Consider the following 21,307-nt stretch of genomic DNA (forward strand, 5'->3'; position numbering starts at 1 on the left):
TTAATTCAAGACCTGATGCCAATAGTTAGAAGTTAGTTTTGGCTTTGACTCTTGGACTGGTTAGATAGCCCGGAGGTGTTAAAGCAGTTCATTTAGTACAGTAATCTGCTAAAGCATTACCTTTTGTTTCTTGAGTCTGCTTTTTACTATGGAGCTCAACCTTAATATAGCCAATTCCTTTGGAAGAAACAAGGCATCTAATAGTTTTACGTGACTGCCCTGTTTAATTGGAATACCAAATGTAGTTAAGAAGCTGCATTGCTTCCAAAGCATACCAAATTATGAACTACTCCAAAAACATATCTGCTACCGTGTTTCCCTGAAACTAAGACCAGATCTTATATTAAGGTTTGCTCCAAAAGATGCACTAAGGCTTATGTTCAGGGGATGTCATCCTGAAAAATCATGCTTATTTTACGGTTAGGTCTTATTTTCGGGGAAACACAGTATCTATATAGATATTTTCTCCCTTATCTTTGCTTAACTAGAAAGTGGTAGTGTATGCTACAATTTCAGCCACTTGTACAGCTTTGGCCTCTAGGAAAGGATGATATTCAAGTAAGTCTGAGTGTGTTGCGATCACATATTAAGATTGATAGCTTCCTTCTTTGGTTCTCAATAGGCTTTATCCATAACAGTGTAAATTTGGGTTGTCTAAAAGTTTCAAGATCAGAGTGAGACAAGGAAAACTCCTGAATAAGTGCATGACAGTCATGAGGGTCTCCTTTCTCTGAGAGAAGATAGTTGGTGGGGGGAAGTTCGGGGCTACAGAAACGGGAAGAAATATATCTGAGTGAGAAGTGAAGGATTTCATATAAGGTCAATCTAGAACCGGAAAGACATTGAGTGTTTTCAGTCAAGAGTAAGGTCTGAATGACATGAGGGATCGTAAGGTTATGTGGAGATCCTAAGACTAAGCCACTAGAAGCTTCCGTTTATTTTGCTGCTGTTGCATTGCGTACAAAGGTTTTTGCTATAGGATAAAGGAGAGCTATTATAAGTGATGAGTGTGGGAAGCCCATTGTGCTTACTTAGAACCCCTAAAATTTGTCTTTAGATCTTTTATATACAAATAGAAGGAAAGGTCTATGGTAATTGGGAAATCCAAGCATTGAAGATTATGAAGGGCATTTTTTAAATTACAGAGGCTCTAGGTGGGTCTGTCCCAGACAAGGGCTAAGGTACTGGAAAAGCAATCTGTACCAACATCAAATGATTCTTCTCTTCCTTGGAGTTCCAGAAGAAGGTTAACCAGCCCACATTTAAGAGTGGCACCCCTTTTGCAAAGTAGATCTCAACCCAACACATGTACCAGAGTGGAATCACGATGCAGAAAATTATGTTGACTAGTGAGTATCTAAGATTCTTACATTGAAATGTTCTGGTTACTCCAAGGAAGGAAAGATGGAAAGGTGGGCTTATGGTGAGTGAGAAGGTCAGGTACCAACTAAAAAAGGAACATCCCGGGTTTTTGGCAATTGCATGAAATTTATGTTCATAATATTAAATCTATATTCTCCATTTTGTGTTAAGGGTAATTGTGAACAAACCAGAGAATTTACTTACTCAAAGGGAAAACATTCTGTCACACAAATTTGGTCCTTTATCATTTTAGGTACTGTCTTTCAAGTTAAGGCAGAGCAAGGGTATTTCCAGTGTCCTTTTGCCTTATAATATCCCCAGGTGTTTTTGTTTAGACTAGTCATAGAGATGTTTTTGTTCCTGGGTTTATCTGAAGACAATTGCTTAATCTGAAGAACTATTCATTTAATCTGTAACTTTTTTTCCTGAGCCAAAGTATCTTCAAAGTGTTTATCGAGTTCTTATAATTCAGAGAGAAGGCAGTCTGCCATCCTATCTTCTGTTTTCTGTCTAAATCTGTCACCTCAGGTTTAAAACTATCAACAAAGAAGGTAGTTAGGCAGTTCTGATATCTTCAGTCCTGTTGAGAAAAGAGTATTGTGGAAGGTGGTAGTTATATTGTCTCTGAAATCAGGAATGGATCTATTTTTTTCCTCCTTACATAACTGGATTTTAACCAACCAATTTAGACATAAATGACTTCAGGAGTAGCTGCTAATAGATCTTGTTCTATTTTTACACTTTTCATGCACACTTGCAATTAAATTTTTCCCATTTTTAATATCATTTTATTAGGCTATGCATCCTGCTTTTCAAACTAAGTTCTAGTATCTCCGGTTCTCACAGAGAGATGAACTAATTGATAGAGACCAGGGATTCCTAGACTATAAATTGCTAAGACAATGCCTAAATTTTTCAATTAATTTATCTCTTTCCTTGGGAGGGATCAGAAGTCCTTAGCTTTCATTATAGAAATCTGATTGACCGAGGTTTCAAGCTGTAAGACCATTTTTATCTACATTAAAAGATTATAAAGTATTCTCCAATGAGAGAGCTGTATTTACAAAGGGGCAATAGAGGATACAGAAGGGGGTTGAGAGAAGGTGCCGAAGGATGAAGAAGAGGAGTACAGCAGGGGAAAAAAGAAGTTGAAATACAGGGGACCAACAAGGAATCTAATCCAAAGATGGGGCAGAAGAGGAAAAGAGTTAACATTTGGAGTTTTAGATCTTCCATGTTTTTATTAGCTGTTCCTAAAGAGTCCTTAAGATAAATAATTTTATAATTTTGCTATCTTTTAGAGTTTTTGTCTTTAAGAGGCCTCTTCACACCAGTTAAAAACTTGTTGATCATTGAGTACTTGGAATCTTTGAATCCTTTTATGCCAAGGTGTCATACAGATGTGTTGTCTTATGCATATCCCGAGTTCCATAGGGTGCCCACTGAAGTTCTAAAACCCTCCAGGGCTTCCAATGATTAGTGTTATTGGCTTTATAATGTTAACTCTATCTTCAAATGGCCTGAACAAACTAACAATCTTTACACTATGGCCCCACAGTGACTGTGAGAACCTCGATTCGTAGAACAAATCAAAAGATATATACCAAAGACAATAATGACAGAAAATAAAGGCTTAGGCAGTGCTACATGGCCAAAGAGTTGGGCGCTGGTCTCTGGTCCATAGAAGGACTCACTCCTCTTCGAAGTGGCCTGGGCTGAACAGCAGAGGGGCCAAATCTGCTTAAGCCCCAGCAGCAAAACTGAAAGAAATTCTACCAGAGAACCATTAGCATAAGACTCTGGAGGAAGGCTTGAAAGGAGCACTCTAACTTGGAGAAAGACAGTGGAAAATTTTGCATGGTTTTAGCAAGAGGGGGTTGGCCAAAGTTCAGCTGGACTTAGCAGGATGGGGATTGGTTGAAGTCCAGCTAGTTGCAGAAATGAGAATAGAGGGATTGTTCTTGCGGAATAAGAGTCATTGTTTGGGCAGTCTAGATTTTATTGTGAGAGGAGAAAAGGAAGAGTTAGGGGCTAAAGTCATATGCAAGAGAGGATGGGAAGGAATAGCTGTGGGGTGAGGGTTAGGGTACAGGCATTTGTGAAGTAGAAAGTTCTCCAGTCTCCAGTCGTTTGGGGTCTTTCACATACAATAGCAGTAAAACTTGTTTTCACAGGGGCCTTCAATGACTTCATTCAAAGTGATTTCCAACAAAGTGACCATGTCATTGGGGCAATGCCTTGCAGCAGAAATCTCTTGAGTAATCCTTGTTAAGCTATTGGACTACTCTGTGGATTGAGGGATTCTGGGACATTAAGAGGAACATTTTTTTGTATTGCCTCTTCTTTTTACAGATGATAATTCAGATTTGTCAGAAATTCTACAGGATAGGACTCAAGTAGAAAAAGGTAAATCCAATGGATAAATTCCTCCGTATTACTGCATATCCAGATAAATGTGAAAACCTTTTAGAATTCAGCAGTATTGCTTTATTCTGTCAAGATCCCAGGATAATGAAGCATAATTTTGAGGAAGAGAATTCAAAGTACTTGGATGTTTGCTTATTTTGGTTCAGGGGAATGCTGGCACTCTTAGAAGACCAGCCCTTAAATATGCGACATTGGAATGGAAGTCAAGTGGGAAAAAGCATTGGTTCTTCTTACATAAACTTCAGCTGAATATAACTTTCTCATGACATTTCAGACTTTTTCCCCTCCCATCTCAGATAAAAATAAGTGGAAAGATAGGACCAAAAGAAGGGACAATATACAAAAGACTGTCCTGATGCTTTAAAACTTCTGAAAGCATTCAATTCTGGTTTGATCTAGGATATGTTAGTCCACTTATTTTTTTCTCCGAATCATACAACTGGTTCCTGAATTAAATATTCATTCGTGCCCTTGTGAACAAGTTCCACCACAGAGATGAAATTATCGGAGAAGCTTCCACAAATCTGAGTCACTGAAGGGAAATCATGTTACTTTTGTCCTTTTCTCCCCTTCATGACTAAAAAAAAAAAAAGTAATAAAAGCATTGTTTTTGCCATAATTTCAAAGAAGGCCATAACATTTATGGATCTTGGCAAAAGTGGATCATTTAAGTAACTACTTATTCCAACTTTGAGACAGATGTAGAGTAACATGCTGTAGGTGTTATTTGTCTGTACTTAAGAGTCTCATGAAATATAAAACCCATTCATTTTTAAATTTAAGTCTTGTTTGAGGTTTATTTGAACTTGTTTTTTCAGCGTGCATGGAAAGTATAAAAATTGACTTTGTCCAAACCATTCATTTAATTGCTTTTGACTGCTTGGTGAGTGCATCATGTACCAAGCTTAACAGCATTTTTTTGTAAAATAGGAGAAAAACAGGGATACAATAGTCATAATTTAACACAAAACTCATCAAGACACTGATATTCATTATTTCATTCATGTATCCTTGAAAAAGCTTTCAATTAATCCTGTATCTCTATGCAACAGTTAATTCTTTCAGAATATACATATCTTCTTCTCTTCCATTTGTCATTTAACTACTAAATCCTACTAAGGACAGTATTTAGAATATTTTTCAATTGTTTCAAGAACATAAACTATAGGGGTTCTATAATTTTTAGTGCTATTCTTTAAGAATTATACAGAGAAAGGCAAGTTGTTTTCTGTACCTAAAAGGAAGGGTCTGTTTAAGGGAACTCAATTTAACAAGCTTATGTCAAGTTAAGCGACAGCCATTGTGATAAATCCTATAGTTACACTTAAAAAAAAAAAAAAAGATTAACTTATTTGTTTATGTATACAAGGATATTTAGAAAAAAATATATAATAGAAATTGAAAACGAAATAAGACTTCACAAATGTGTCAAGTTGGGAGTTCAGGTAGATCTCTGGTTAAAATCGTTACATAGGTAAATTTTACCTTCTTTTGCTCTCCCCATCCTTCTTAAAGTTATTTTCTCTAGCTGTGGAGGCATTTTTTCAATCAATTGTATAAACTAATTCACACTAAAGTTGTCTTGACTGAAATCACTTGATATTCATTGAATATCTGCCATGGACCTAAAACAATAGTTGGGACTATAAGCTTTCTTTCTTTGATCTTTGGACTATCCCTCAATGCATTAGCATTGTCTATAAGCTTGTTAAAAAATACAGAACCTCAGACCAACTAAATCTGCATTTTAACATAATCCCCAAGTGATTTGTAAATGCATTAAAATTTGAGACACAATGGTCTAGTGCAATGATTCTCTAACCAACTTCAGCTTAAGCAGATTCATCTGAGCAGTTTGTTATGGGGTCCACATTTGAAGAATCTCTGGTCTAGAGGACAGAAAAGAAGCCAAAAGTGATCTTTTCCCTTAAGCATTTTATAACATAGCTGGGAAGCAAATGAATCATGCATTGAATAATTAGAGAACAATTGATTGCTAATCTGTATGATTTTGACTTTAAAGTAGTAGAGTTTTGAGAAGGAAACAATTAGTATTGAGTTATCAGGAGAAGTTCCGTTGCCTGGGAAAATGGTGGTACCATTGATGAAATTGAGAAAGGTAGAAAGGATGGCCAATTTGTGAGAAAAGATGATATGTCTCATCACAGATACATTGAGCTTGAGAGGCTAGTAGACCATGAAAGAAAGCTCATACCGTTGACACTGGAAATGCATGAGCCAAGTGCAGCTAAAGCTAAGGATTAAAAAATCTGTACATACCTTGAGGGCAGGAACCTTAGCTTACTCATCAGTCTATCCTCAGTGGTATACCTGACACACAGGAGACATTCAATAGCTCTTTGCTGGCTTATGCATAAATGACTTTAGATGTGCTCCTTAAAGCCATGACTGTTCACAAATTCCGTTTAGATAAATTTAGTCTTTGAAAGAAGACAGCAAGAATAACCAAAAAACTTAACCCCAAACTATAAATCTTTCATAGTGGATTTTCAGGCCCTGAGGAAGCCAGAAGAAAAATATTTTTGGTGGGAGACATTTAACTTACTATATTACCTATGATTAAGGCTAGTATATAGGGAACTCTACATAGATTCATTTTAGTTTTTTAAAAATATTTGTCATGTGTTATGTTGGGAAAAAAATTATTAGCAATCTTAAAAACTCCCAGAATGCTATTAAAATGCAATTGAACCTTATGATTTTCCCATTATCGTTATCGAAAAGCACTGGGTGCTACTGCATGCAAAATCTCCTTCTCCAAGCCAAGAAAAACCTATATATTGTGGGAAGGTTTTTTTTTTTAAGATTTTATTGGGGAAGGAGAACAGGACTTTATTGGGGAACAGTGTGTACTTCCAGGCTTTTTTTCCAAGTCAAGTTGTTGTCCTTTCAATCTTAGTTGTGGAGGGTGCCGTTCAGCTTCAAGTTGTTGTCCTTTCAGTCTTAGTTGTGGAGGGCGCAGCTCAGCTCCAGGTCCAGTTGCCATTGCTAGTTGCCATTGCTAGTTGCAGGGGGCACAGCCCACCATCCCTTGCGGGACTCGAGGAGTTGAACCGGAAACCTATTGGCTGAGAGCCCATGTGGGAATCGAACCGGCAGCCTTCGGAGTTAGGAGCACGGAGCTCCAACCGCCTGAGCCACCAGGCCGGCCCTGTGGGAAGTTTTATAGAGAGAAATGTGGCTTCTAGCCATTTCTTCTATAACCATCCATCACATCTCTCAATTTCCAGTCTTTCTCCTTGGAGCCTAGTTTTTATACACAACGTAGAGTTGGCTTTACTGCTACCATGCACAAAGAGAATTCTACAATAAACTAAAGTCAGTGTCAGGGTCAGTATGTTTGATTGCTATTAAACTAACTCTTTGATCTTAAAGTAATATTTACTGACTTGGGAATCTTGTGATTTGATGTGACATTATATCTGGGTCATTCAAAATAACTAATGATGCAGTTTTCAATAGAGTAGAAAAACGAGTAGAGGAAAGAGAGACTCATAGCACTTTGCCCACCCCTATTGAAGCATGATGGATAAATTTCACATAGTTTCCCAGAGCCAGTTTTTATGTCTGAGCTCCAATCAAATGTATCATGCTTTATAATTTTATGCTGTAGTATACAAACAACCTTCAGAATAAAAGTCAATTAATCTTCAACTCTTTGTAGGTGTTTCTAAATTAATAAGCAGCTTTCCTTTTTACTCAGCTATAATCAGTTTTCATACCTACAAGCACATACCATATATTCCACTATCCCACCCATATCCTACCTTCTGAACCAAGATCACCCACTCCTATTGCTTTGGAAGCCATTGTGAGAAAAATCCGTGGCTCTGAAATACTTTATGGGGCAAAGGTGGAGAGAGAGAAAAATAAAAATAAAAATCAACTGGAAACTAAAAACAATTTAGGGGAGCTGATCTGTTTTTCTTGTCAGAATGGCATTAATCCTAGACTCATCTGGGTCAGAAAATCATCTTCTTTTTAGTATGTAAATACCATCTTGAAGGTTATGTGACTATTTGCCATACATGTTAGTGTGATCTGCTTGACCCTATTGCTTTCCTCCTAACGATGGGCTGAGATCAACTGCACTAAGGGTTTGGAATTTTGACCGAATTAAGGGAGGCAGGTAACCATGGCATATAAAACCGTGTGGGACGGGAATCAAATATTAATGGCAGGTTGCAGTGGAACACTTAGTGTAACACAGAAGTATTAGGATTGAGGCTAGATGGCGGGAGAGAAGTGTAGAAAGTAAGGTGAGGAAATGCTAAAATTAAATTTTATGTGTTTCAAAATTTTGTTAATCCAAAAATGGGAAAAGAAACATTTTTGTCCAACTTCACGTACCCCAAAGATCCTTTCTCTTGGGATCCAGAATTCTGGGTAGTATTCATCAAAGGAGGATTTTGTCTTGCCTCTCTTTTGTTGGTAAACTCTTAAATACACAATCATTTCGAGTTTCCATTTCTCAACAACCTGCCCATTTTCTATCTAAACTACCTTAAATGCAAAAACTCCCTTTCCATGGTATTTATAGTTCACAGTATTATGAAATTATATACATGAAGTTTGGGAAAATAATTGTTTGTATGCACATACTAAAACTTAGAAACTTCAAACATCCAATGACAATTATCAGGATTCTAATTGTGAAGTTAGTAAAATTGGGCTCTATCATGAGTTTTTCAGCACTTCCCCAAAGGTCACCAAAATAGTGTGCTGTTTTCAGTTTAAGCCCTGCAGTAATATAAAGTTGCAACATTCTGAGAAAGATTAAAACCAGTTGCATTGCTAAAATGAAAATTAATTCAACAGGAGCCAGTTGTACGTGAGACAAGGTTCCTCCCCAGCACACCACCCCACCCCAATCCCCGAAACACACTGAAGAAATCATTTGGCTCAAGAAGCAGTGGTACTATTCACAACTGCCTTATCACCAAGGGAAAATTATGGACAAACTTTGGTCTTCTAAAAGTCAGAGCCCATTTTTATATACATTAGAAAACCTTACCAAACCCTGAAGAATGTCTTGCCTATGGTTTATTACATACTGCCTACTGAGTTGAGCTAAATTGAAGAAATTGGGAAAACCCATTGTTGCTGTGTTATAGAGTTAAACAGAAAGGTAACTAGGAACTTTAGTTCAAAGAGCCTTAGAGTTCAGAAAATTAGCTCAATATATTATATATTATATATTATATATATATAATATATAATATATTGTATATATAATATTATATAATATAATATATATAATATATTATATATAATATATATAATATATTATATATAATATATATTATATATATTATATATATAATATATATAATATATATTCATATACCAAGGGTGCCAAAAAAATGTATACAAGTGGACACTTTGGTCATGTTGCTCAAGCAGTAGTTCGCCGTAATCAGAAGTGTCTGGACGCTGATTAACCACTTTGAGCACCTCTTGTAATTGCAGAAGTCAGACGTGACTTGTATACATCTTTTGTTATCAGTACATATTATTACAATTTTAATAGAGTTTTCCTTTCTTAAAATGTGTATACTTTTTTTGGCACCCTCTGTGTGTGGTATATAAATAAATAAATAAATAAATATATATATATATATATATATATATATGTATACACACATATATATATATATGATATATACAAGGTGTGATCAAAAAATATGGTGAATGTTTACATTAAAAATTTATTATAGTAAAAGACACATTGTCACTAATCCCCTTCAAACTACTCCCCCCTTGCTTTGAACACACTTATCCCATCATTCTTGCCACTTTCCAAAGCAGTTTTGGAAGTCCTCTTTCGTGAGTGTCTTTAGTTGCGCTATCATGGCTGCCTCCATGTTCTGAATCATTTTGACTTTGGGAAGAGCCACAAGTCGTACAGTGCCAGATCTAGTGAATAAGGTGGATGAAGACAAACCGTCATGTATTTATTTCACAGAAAATGCCATACTAGAAGTGATGTGTGACAGAGTCTTTCCATTGTGATCACAAAATATGGTGAATGCTACTGCTGAGTACCATCCAAGGGAAAGGCAGGGATCTTCAATACGGGAAGCAGCATGTCAAACTTTATTAACAGTGTGTGACAAGTTTCTGCTTGTTCAGTGTAGTCAGATGGGAGTGAGCTATGGTTGAGAGAAGGTGTGTTTTAAAGTGTGCTGTAAATCATCCTCCATCATGACAATGCACCATGTCACACATCGCTTCTGATATATGGCAATTTCTGCCAAATAGAAATATTACGGTGTGTTCTCATCCACCTTATTCACCAGGTCTGGCACTGTGTGACTTCTGGCTCTTCCCCAAAGTCAAAATGATTCAGGACATGAAGGCAGGCATGACTGTGCAACTAAAGATACTCGCGAAAGAGGAGTTCTAGAACTGCTTCAGAAAGTGGCAAAAAACGATGAGATAAATGTGTCTGAAGCGAGGGGGAGTATTTTGAGGGGGATTAATGTCAATGTGTTATACATTTTTACTGTAATAAAACTTTTTTATTTAAACATTTACCATATTGTTTGATCACACCATATATATATGTGCATATATATAAATAAAAGTTAGTAAATACAACTCTAAATTACCTATCTTAGAGACAACATTTCTGGTTTAACTGAACAGCCTTCAAACTGGAAGTACAAGTCACATAAGTACTTTAGCCAGCCGGCCATTGGGCTGTCCATGTGATGGAAAACAAATACTTTGTATGTGAGTCTCCTCTAGTTTTGAAAGGATAGACCAAATAATATTTTTGAGAATGTTTCATTGTGGGCTATGGTTAGGCAATAGGACCCTGACACTCACCCACACTCACTGGCAAGTTCTATGCTCTTTTCAAAGCCATTTGTTTGCTTTTATAAAAGCACAGACTGAATATTAAAGCAAAGTAATAATAGATTATTATTTGGCGTGGCAGTTTGTGGACACAAAATTAAACTGTAGTGGTATTCTACAAGATAACATGATGAGGGGGGAGGGGAAAGGGGAGAGGGAGGGGGGAGGGGGGACAGAGAGAGAGAGAGAGAGAGAGAGAGAGAGGGAGGGAGGGAGAGAGAGAGAGAGAGAGAGAGAGAGAGAGAGAGAGAGAGAGAGAGCTATTTTAACATTGTTGGGGTTTAAGGTTATCATGACCAGTTTCAGAAGCCCACGTGCTCAAGAGCCTAGCATACCTGAGAACATGATACTCCCAATAGGAATTTATTCAGCTTCCAAGTGATCCATTAAGAATGTTTTAAAGTACAAGAAATGTTCCCAACTACTGTTTAGCAAACGAATTTCTTCGTGCTTGTATGGGAGCCCAAACGACACTAGTGCATAACTATAATAAAAGTTTTGTGTTTGAGGACCTTTTGCCAAAATCATTTATATCTTATTTTGTTAGCCATAATTTTGAGGATTATCCAGGTTCTTTGCTTTATGCACTTACTTTCCCCCCTTCAGGAAGTGGAGGAAAACATCCCCTCCAGGAAAAAGGTTAATATCTCATGCATCCATATGTCACTTTCACCTAATTCTAAAGATGTGTAAGAATAGACCATAAATCCATTTACCTGCTGAGAGTCACTGTGTATAAAAGATGATGAAGATATTTCAAACAGGGAACATTTTAAATTATCTCTGGATCATTTAGTTATTATCTCCATTTCTTGGAGATAAAAAGTAATTGCCTGTTCTTTTGAAACATCTTCATCTATATTATCAACTAAATCTTGAACGTCATCTTAGGGTTGTTAAAATTACATAATTAGAATCAACAATTTCTCATCAGTCTGGGGAATCCCAATAGAAATGCTACTTCTTGTTATGTAGAATGTCTGGAAATTCTCTCCTAAAGCAAATCACAAATCTTCATTTAACTAAGTCCAAGAGAAATTCAAAATTACTTATTTAAAATAAAGGTGACAAGAAATTAATTAATCTTACATAATAGCAAATTGCCAAGAATGTTATTATATGTAAATACAGCTTTTAAAAGTCTGTGGCTGACATCTTTCTGCAGAAAATGGCACCTTCACTCTAGTTAAGCAAGTCAGAAACCTGGGAATCTGCCATGTGCCTTTGCTGCCCACATCCCATGCCAGGTCTTTTGGATTTTATACCTTAAGTATGTCTGGAATGTGTCCATTGACACAATGCCCATCCAGGCCATCATTGACTCTTACCTAGTTACTCCACCAGTCCTGTCTCCAGGGTGTCTCTCCTTTTGGCTGTTCTCAACACAGCAGCCAGAAGGATAAGTCTCATCATGTTTCAGGGTTGTTAAAATTACATTAGACCCAACAATTTCTCATCAGTCTGAGGAATCCCAATAGATATGCTACTTCTTGTTACTTAAAATGTCTGGAAATTCTCTCCTAAAGCAAATCACAAATCTTCATTTAACTAAGGCCAAGAGAAATTCACAATTACTTATTTAAAATAAAGGTGACTGTCGTGTCCTGTCAACACAGGCAGTGAGCGAACGAGAGGGGGCAGCAAAGGGTTAAGAAAGTAAGAAACAGAAATCAAGAAAGTTATGAAACAGGGGCCAAGGGTCTCACAGCCTCAAAGGACTGAGAGCAATGAATGGGGCGGGGCCTGTGGCTTTTATTGATGCACACACAAGAAAGCAACATTGTTTTCTCCAAGGTCTGTGACTTTCACACAACATACTAAGAAACTGATTTCAACTAATTACCCCTGCCTGCAAGCAGCTGAACCCTCAATTTCAGGATGTACCTCCCCAAGACACTTACTTACTGAAATGGATAGATGGAGAACTGAGGTTATTACACCATTGAATCTCTTCCCAAGCAGGTTGTGGGAAGGAATGCAGCCACAAAGGCAGAAACTCTCCTTAACTGGGGGAAGGTGGGGGTCTATGCCCACCTCTATCAACCCCGCAGGTTCTCCTGCTGGTGCCAACTCGACTATGCCTGGCTTGAGTTATCCCTCCTGTGGGGAATCTTACTTGTCATTGGCTGACCAGCCGTCCTCCAGGGCCAAACAGGGAAACTTAAGGTGTAAGCCCAAAGGTGAAGCAAAGTCCCTGAAAGGATTCGTCTCACAGACTCTCCGTTCTTTAGGGGCAGGTACGAGGGGACAGACGGGTAGGCTGCTGCGTGACAACAGGTGACAAGAAATTAATTAATCTTATATAATAGCAAATTGCCAAGAATGTTATCATATGCAAATAACCATTAAATTACCTCCCATAAGCCTTGTGATAAAAGCCAAACTCCTTAATATGACTGAAATCCTCCAGCCGTGTCTCCTTCTGCCCTGGCCTGTCTTATCTGCCCACTCCATTTTCCATTCCCATCTCTTCATCCAACTGCATTTCCTTGATCCCTCTAAATTGAGTCAGATGGCCTGTAAAGAATACTAATAACCTCTTGTTCCTAGCTCCCTAATCTAGCACATATCATGTTTTTAATAATTGCTTGTTTAATTTTCTATTTCTCCTGATATACTGTACCAACTACAATTGATCAGGAATTGATCTGTCTTTGTTCAAAACTGCATCCTCAGCTCCCAGCAGTGAGTCTGACAAAATGTAAGTGCTCAATAGATGCTAGTTGAAAAATGAATACAGTTAAACACAAAGAAACTAAAAGGAGTATTCATCCAATTGGAGAAAAATATTTGATGCCGATACCATAGACCAAGAGTAATTTCTTTATTAGCTAAAGACTCATACAAATAATAAAAACACTTCACATATAAATGTGCAAAGGACAAGAAAAATAGTTCACAGAAGTGTAAACAGGATTCCACCATAAACATAAGGGCAACTATTGAGACACACTTCAGTGAAATATCCTCTTTTCTATGTAAAATGATTGGAGATTTTATTTCTAAGAGAAGCCAATGCTAGCAGTTTAGCAAGGGTGTGCTGAAAGGAATAATCTCATATAATTTCTATAGGAAGTATAAATTGACCCAAATGTTTTTTAAATAAATTAGTTAATATGTAATTTTAAGGGGTAGACCCTTATGAATTTATCCTAAATGAACAATTTTAAAATATAACACTTATAAATATAAGACTTATAAAAGTGCACAAAGCAACATTATTTTCAGCAACAAAAAATTAAAAGCAATCTAAATATTCAATGGAATAGACTAGGTAGGACATGATATATCCTCTAGTTAGATTATTATATAATTTTATGATGATTAAAAAGCAATAGAAAACATGCTTATGGTAGAAGTGAAAAAATAAGAAAAATTAAATTTTAAATACAGCATAATTCAGTATATTAAAAAGCTATTAAATAAAGGCTTAAAGTATTTTTGTTTCACCAGCAGTCACAATTATTCAGTTAATTCAGTAAAAACCGAACTTGTGGCTGAATTATCCTCACGTTTCCATTTTATTTTGTTCTTGTGAGCTGGTCTAATAATTATGCCTTTGTTATAAATAAATAAAAATACTTTCCATTGGCTTTGCTGTCACTATTTTGATAGGTGTTTGGGAGGAAATGAGAGAAAGAAATAGTTACAGTGATTGGAAACCGTGCTGTGCATGCATGTTCCTTACTTTGCATGTTATTCTTATTATTCTTAAGAGGATAGTTACTCAAGTTCTTTTGAAATAGTATCATAAAAGCATCAAATGTTTTTCTTACATACCACTGCTATAATTCATAAAAAGAAAATTTAATAGTTGGAAATGTCTGTGTTGTTATACAGAATAAAATGTGTTATTGTTTATCCCCATGTAAATGGATAATGTAGATTAATAGGAAATTTAGCTACCAAATTAAAAAACCATAGAACATTCCATAATGCAATGCTCAAAGGGATCCTTCTTCATAAAGGGATTGTGTAAAAGCAGACATCAAGATGGGATTAGTCATGCAAGAGATTTCCTGAAGGAGATACCTTTGAGGGAAAATGAGAAAGGGAGCCAGAGGAAGTTCAGAGAGCTGTCAGATCATCATGCAGGTCTGACCCCAATGAAGGAAAAAGGAAAAGATGGAGAGTTGGGTAGGAAGCATCTTAGACTGCAGTGCATTTCTAAGGAAGTTCAGTGAGGTTGCTGGGAAAATCCCTGAGAAAGTCTTCCAACTCAGGAGCCGTTTCTCTCCCAGGAATAGTCCTGACTTAGTATTTCTACCATATTTAATCAGACTTGAAGCAGCCCATGGTAAGTGTGGCTTCCACATAAATACAGTAGTGGGTTCAGCGTGCAACAATTGGGACCATCAGTTAATTACGCCTTCTGCAATAGGAGCTCTGAGAGCCTCCTTTTCATGGCTACCTTGGGCATCAATATTTCATTATATTCAGAAGAGAGCATCTTATTTTATAACACAGTATCTATTTCAATGTTTGCTCAAAGTAGTCACACAGTTATTGGATAGAATTTTTGATATAAGGTAACCATAAGTTTGTTATAGCAACAGCCCAGGCAATAATTTAAAAAGCATATATTTCCATTGTTTGCATGGGGAAACTGAGACAGGGAGAAGCTAAAGGACTCACCAAAGTTAAAAATAAGTAACAAACCAGAACCCACATCACTGCTGGTTTAATATAAGAAGGCTCCTTCTCTTTCATGTTCAGATGCATAGAAACATTTTAGAAATTTCAGGATGTTAGCGTAGATAACATGTGAACATCCAAGACCAAATGACTCCCTAGATCACTGCTGTATATTATAAGAACAGAGATTTCACAGTTAAACACCTTTATTTCAGAATGAAACCAAAGGACCCAGCAGTCTATTAAGAAACTTTCCTAAGAGACATCGATTTTCCATCAATTATTCCAGCTTCTGACTCAGCAACTTAGGCAGAAATATAAAGGTTTTTCTTCCATAAATCTTGACAGTACATACTTGGTTCTGAAACTCAACCAAAGCAAAGGAACCTAAAGTGTCTTTCTGGCCATTGGGCACAAAGGTGTTGTTTAACGACTTTAAAATAACTCCTGGCTCCCAATATTTTTATCTGGCCCACATAGGAAACAAGTTTCTTTCTAAATTCTATACATGTAATGATGTATTTTTAGATAATTCATCTTAAAAATGAACGTTTTACTCTGCCCAACTGTTGTGAGAATGGTTCCTTGCATTATTTTAAGCAAAATTTTGAAGTGAGAAGATTGGGGACATTTAAAAGGTGAACTAGGTCATTAATGCAAAATAGCTAAAACTTTCTTTATGATAGTCTATTGGTCTAAAAGATTCATTGATGCTCAAGGAGTAGTTTATTGTTGTGAGATACTTATATCACTTCAAATACATCCTGTAAACATCATGAAAAAAGAATTTTATTTTCCAAAGATCAAGCACATGTGTAACCCAACATATGAGTTTCATCATAACCAGCTCTAACCTTATTGTCTCTATTGATGGCTGCGCTTAGTTCCAAATTTTAGGATTTGAAAACTTCCCAGGATCTTGTGAATATTATATAACAGGTTTTTGGGTGAGGAGGGGTGGATATTAAACTCACTGAAAACATTTCCAAGGCACCTCTTGAATAACATCCAAGGCAGGTTTGGCTTGGATATTTTTCTTATCTTGAATGATCCATGAATTTTGTTAGGCAGCTACATATATTTAAAATTATGAGCTACATTAGTAATCTCCACTCAGGTACAATATTTAAAAATAAGATTAAATAAAATTTATTGCCATAGAAATTTTCTGTTTCCACAGACTCAAAAAATGAAATCCTCTGTTTATTTATAAGAACAGTTATAGCAGTCCAAGTTTTAGGGACCATAATAGCCAGATATTAAATTGAGCCTGAAACAGCTTACCTTACAGACCTCTCTTGGGCAGTTTAGTGACTTTACCTTTTTCTGCTCAACTCATCTATATAAACAGAGAAAACTCACATCATTTATTTTGCACATTTGACTCCACTCCCTTGGGGCAAATTCATTCTCTGGATGAAATGGAACTGCAAAGTGTGTCTGCAACACTTGATCATTTAGAAGGAAACAGAATATGCACCCCCTGTTCAATACATATTAGGTCACTGGCATTTTTGCATAATGATTTCATAAAAATATAACCATACGTATGATTGAAAATAAACATATTTAAGTTCCACTCAGTAAAAAAAAAAACACTCAAGAAAGTAATTCAAAAAGTTTAAAACAATAATTTGTCTTTTTTCAGTCAAAATTATTCAAACATATTCAAATTGAAAATCAACCAGGGTTAATATAATCAGTGAATCTTGGAGCTTGAAAGAACTTAAGTTTTAATTCAGATACAGTTTTAGATGTGTGTAATAGAGACTCAAATTAACATTGGCTTAAGCAAGATGGCAGTTAACTTCTTTCTTATGTAATGCTGCAGAGTAGGCAAACATTGCTAGTAGGAATACTCTGGTCTATGAGCTCATCTAGGGAATCAAGGACCCTTTTATCATGTTCCCCTGCCATCACTAGTTGATACTTTGTCCACACCATTAAGATTGCTCATCCCCAAATTCCTATTTCAGGCACAACCTGACTTGCACATATCACTTCTGCTCTTATGTCACTGCCTGGAAATCATTCATATGGCCATATTTAGATGCAAAGGAGGCTGGGAGTTGTATTTATGCTAAACATTTGTGTGCCCAGCTAAAATTCAATTACTATGGAAAGACAGAAAAGATTTGACAGGATTAAATAAAAGTCTGTGCCCCAGAGTCATTTTATTTTGTAATATAAAAAAACAAATAAAAATTGAAAGCAGGGTATGGTGAGAGGTTGGCCCCATCCATGGTTTCTTGATTCCTCATGAGGTTCCTCTAATGACTAGGGTTAAGACATATTTAGAAACCACTGCTCTAGACAAGGGATGAAAAACTAAAATGTCTAAATAAGGTCAGGCAGGTAAAGTAAATAGCAATAGCAAGTTGAATGGGTCCTGTGGCTGGCAGTGGGACAACCTAAAAAACATTCCCAATTAGATCAGCAGAGGACTGCTGCACTCAGTACCAGTATATTGCTGATTTGCAAAACTGTGGGGCCTGAGTTCCTAGACATTCTGCTTTTTCAAGAGAAGCCAGAAATCTGTATTTTAGTGAACTCTCCTGCTTTTTTGATATTAGTTACTAGTTAACACACCTTATGATATCATAAAGGCCAAAAACACATCTGCAAGCCAGATTTACTCAAGGGCCACTCAATACAATCTATACTCATCTAAACCAATCATTTCATTTTCTAGACAAGGAAACGGAAGCCTAGAGCGGGTGTGCCTAGCCCATGGTCCCATAGCTAGCCACACTTGGTCAGGTTTTTTGTTTTTCAAGTTAGTACTCCTTATGCTACACCATCATAAAATGCCACTGTGAAGTTCAGAATGAGCAAATAAGAAAAAAAAAATTTTTTTTAAGTAATTTAATTCTATGCTACAATTTAGTGTTCGGCTTTGAAATGAAATATTTTAACAGCAGATCAAGTGTGTTCTATGCCCCATTCCTTCTGAACCCCGTAATTGAAAGTAAAATCTGTTCTGTTTTCTACCTTCTTGGCCTGGATTTGCCAGGGCCCTGGCTGCCTGATCAGGAACACATGAGACCGGGAATCGTGAAAGGATATCACTGGCACCCACCCAGTAGCCAATCTTTCCTCTCTCCCTCATGGCCCATTTAATTACACACTCATAGCATATCAGTGGCAGATTCATTGCAAAACACATTTTTCACTTTTACTTGTATTTTCTTCTGTGTGCTGTAAAGTTATATGGTTAAAATATTTTTGGCTGAAAAATTTAAATATATAGAAATGGATAACATTTACCTTCTAAATGCCTGAGTGAAACTAAATTGTTCATGGATTAATTATATGGTAGTTGCATAAGCTATTTTATGAATATTTCTATTGTTTAGAAGCTTTTTACAGAAGAATCTTATACTATAAGTGTGTGTTAAATATAAAAACCTACCTCACACATCATTTCTACCTTATGGTGGGTTCTTTGAGTCCAAAACTTAGATGAAGGGTATGCTTATTTTTCTGCTTTTTCTCTAGGATTTTTGCTTCAATCAATCTTTCCAACACTTGAATTAGATTTTTTTGGTCCAGTTAATGTTATTCTAAATATAGAGTAAGAGAAAAGGTTGGAAATATAAGTAGTCTATACCCATATGATAATTCAAAAAGATATTTAGTTTTCCAATTTGAATTTTCTTTAATTAAAATTTTTTTAAATCTGAGGTTTTGGTTTCTGTGGTACTAGCAGTTGGCAAAAGTGATGTCTACAGGGGGCCAACTTCAGAAAATAAGAGTCAAGGGGTAAGTTTGGTTTGGCTGGGAAAATGTAATATTTTTGCATTCCCTATTTCTAATGTCTTAAATCATCAGATTTTATTAATAGAATAAATTGAACCATGGAACAATTCCAACAGCAGAAAAACACAGACAAATGGACAAACAAAGTTGCTCTATTTCCTGGTCATTTTGTGCAGTCTTACTTTTTTTTTTTAAAAATCATCCGTCTGTCTTTATTCCGCATTCTCTGTCTCTCTTCTGTTTATGTCCATCATAGTTCATCTGTTTCTTTTTTCACCTTTCAATATTCTGTCTAGTCTGGCTTCATTATTGCAAATGCATTCCTAAATAAATTAGTGTAAATTATTTTAAACTCTATTGTCTATTATCTACAAATTCTATTTTCTAATAGCTTTACCTAATACTTTTATAAATGTGTCCCCACACAAAAATATTGTTGGCATAGCACCAAGCAGCAGCCCCAGCGCCATGAGCTCCCCCCCACTCCCCCACTTCCCCCATCCTCGCACACGCGCTCGCGCCCGTGCGCGCGCGCGCACACACACACACAGCAGCACACAATGTGCTGCTGAGATCTTCTCCATGCTGTTCTTCCACATCATGAGGTATAAACAAGCAGACTCTGAGCACCCACACAACAACCAATTCATCCTCTGAAAGAGACTGTCTTTTGTTGATGTGGCTACCAGATGGCTCAGACGAGGACTGGGGGCCGCATGCCTAATGGAGTATACTGGCAAGTACTTTGACAAGGCCGGCTCCCGGGTGTTCTGCCTCGTACGACATTCCGAGTCTTTGGAAGGCTCTGTGGGAGGTGCTGGCCTTCGCTTCCCACTACAGTATGGATTATCTCGTGGCCATCTTTTCTGTGAACCACCTGGGCCACAGTGGCGCCTGGCCTCTCCAGCACTGGATAGACATGTGTCAGAAACGCTGTGGAGCCTTTCTTTGGGTGGAACACTTTCGTGGTGGATGGCCGCAATGTGGAGGCGCTGTGCCAGGTGTTCTGGCAGGGAACTCAAGTGAAGAACAAGCCCACGGCTGTAGTTGCCAAGACCTTCAAGGGCGGGGCACCCCAAACATTGAGGATGCAGAAAACTGACATGGAAATCCAATGTCAAAACAAGGAACAGATACAATGATCAAACTACGTGAGAGCCAGATACACACCAATAGGAATCTTGAACCAAAACCCCTTATTGAAGACTCTACTCAAATCAACACCATTGCCATCTGCTTACAAAATCAGTGACATAGTAGCTACTTGGAAAGCACGTGGTTTGGCTCTCCTAAGCTGGGCCATGCAAATGATAGAGTCATTATGCTGGACAGTGACACCAAAACCTTCAACTTCTCTGAGATATTCAAGGAGCACCCTGAGCACTTCATCGATTGCTGAGCAAAACATAGTGAGCGTGGCACTGGGATGCACCACCTGTGGTCAGACGGTCGCTTTTGCTAACACTTTCGCCGCCTCTTTGACCTGAGCATTTGATCAGATCTGGATGGGAGCCATCTCTCAAACCAACATCAACCTTATTGGGTCCCACTGAGGGGGTGTCTGTTGGTGGAAAGGGCCCCTTCCCAATAGCCCTGGAGGATCTGGTCATGTTCTGAGATGTACCCAACGGCACCATTTTCTGTCCAAGTGACGTCTTTTCTATGAAGCATGCTGTGTTCCTGGTGGCCAATACCAAGAGTGTATGCTACAATTGGAGCAGCCTACCAGAAACGGCTCTTATTCACACCTCACAAGATAGCCTGATTATCACAGTGGAGGATCACCACCCAGAAGGTGGCATCCGGAAAAGCCATCTGTGCAGCTGTTTCCATGGGGCCTGACATCGTGGTATGCCAGGCAGTGCCAGGAGTGCCTCAGAGTGGGCAGTCAGTGAGCTGCTGGGTATGTTTGGAGTTAGTGCCAGACACATTACAGTGGCCCATGAAATGCATCTTAATGAACTAAAATAGCTCTTGGCTTTGGTCTTAAAAGACTGGCCTCTTTACTGTACATTTATGCTTGTTGCCAAACCATCATTTAAATTTATACTGTTTGTGCTTCTTAAAAGCAAAGCAAGTTAACTACCTTCCTGTTAAGCCATAACTACATACACAAGTGCAACTTTTCTCTTTGAATCATTAAAGTGGGTTATAAGATTTTAAGTGACAGAATAGCTCAAAAAACAACCACCTAATGTCAAGCTTTTTGATGAGACTAAAGATAACTTGGCGCGTGATTAAT

At 37.3% G+C, this 21,307-nt stretch overlaps 1 pseudogene; it reads left to right on the top strand.

Annotated features, from left to right (window-relative positions):
- The first annotated feature begins 19,533 nt into the window (after positions 1 to 19,533).
- LOC117028849 (transketolase-like protein 1) lies at positions 19,534 to 20,907 on the top strand (annotated as a pseudogene).
- The last annotated feature ends 400 nt before the right edge of the window (positions 20,908 to 21,307 follow it).

The sequence above is a fragment of the Rhinolophus ferrumequinum genome, chromosome 10 (genome assembly GCF_004115265.2).
Source record: "Rhinolophus ferrumequinum isolate MPI-CBG mRhiFer1 chromosome 10, mRhiFer1_v1.p, whole genome shotgun sequence".
Lineage (NCBI taxonomy): Eukaryota > Metazoa > Chordata > Mammalia > Chiroptera > Rhinolophidae > Rhinolophus > Rhinolophus ferrumequinum.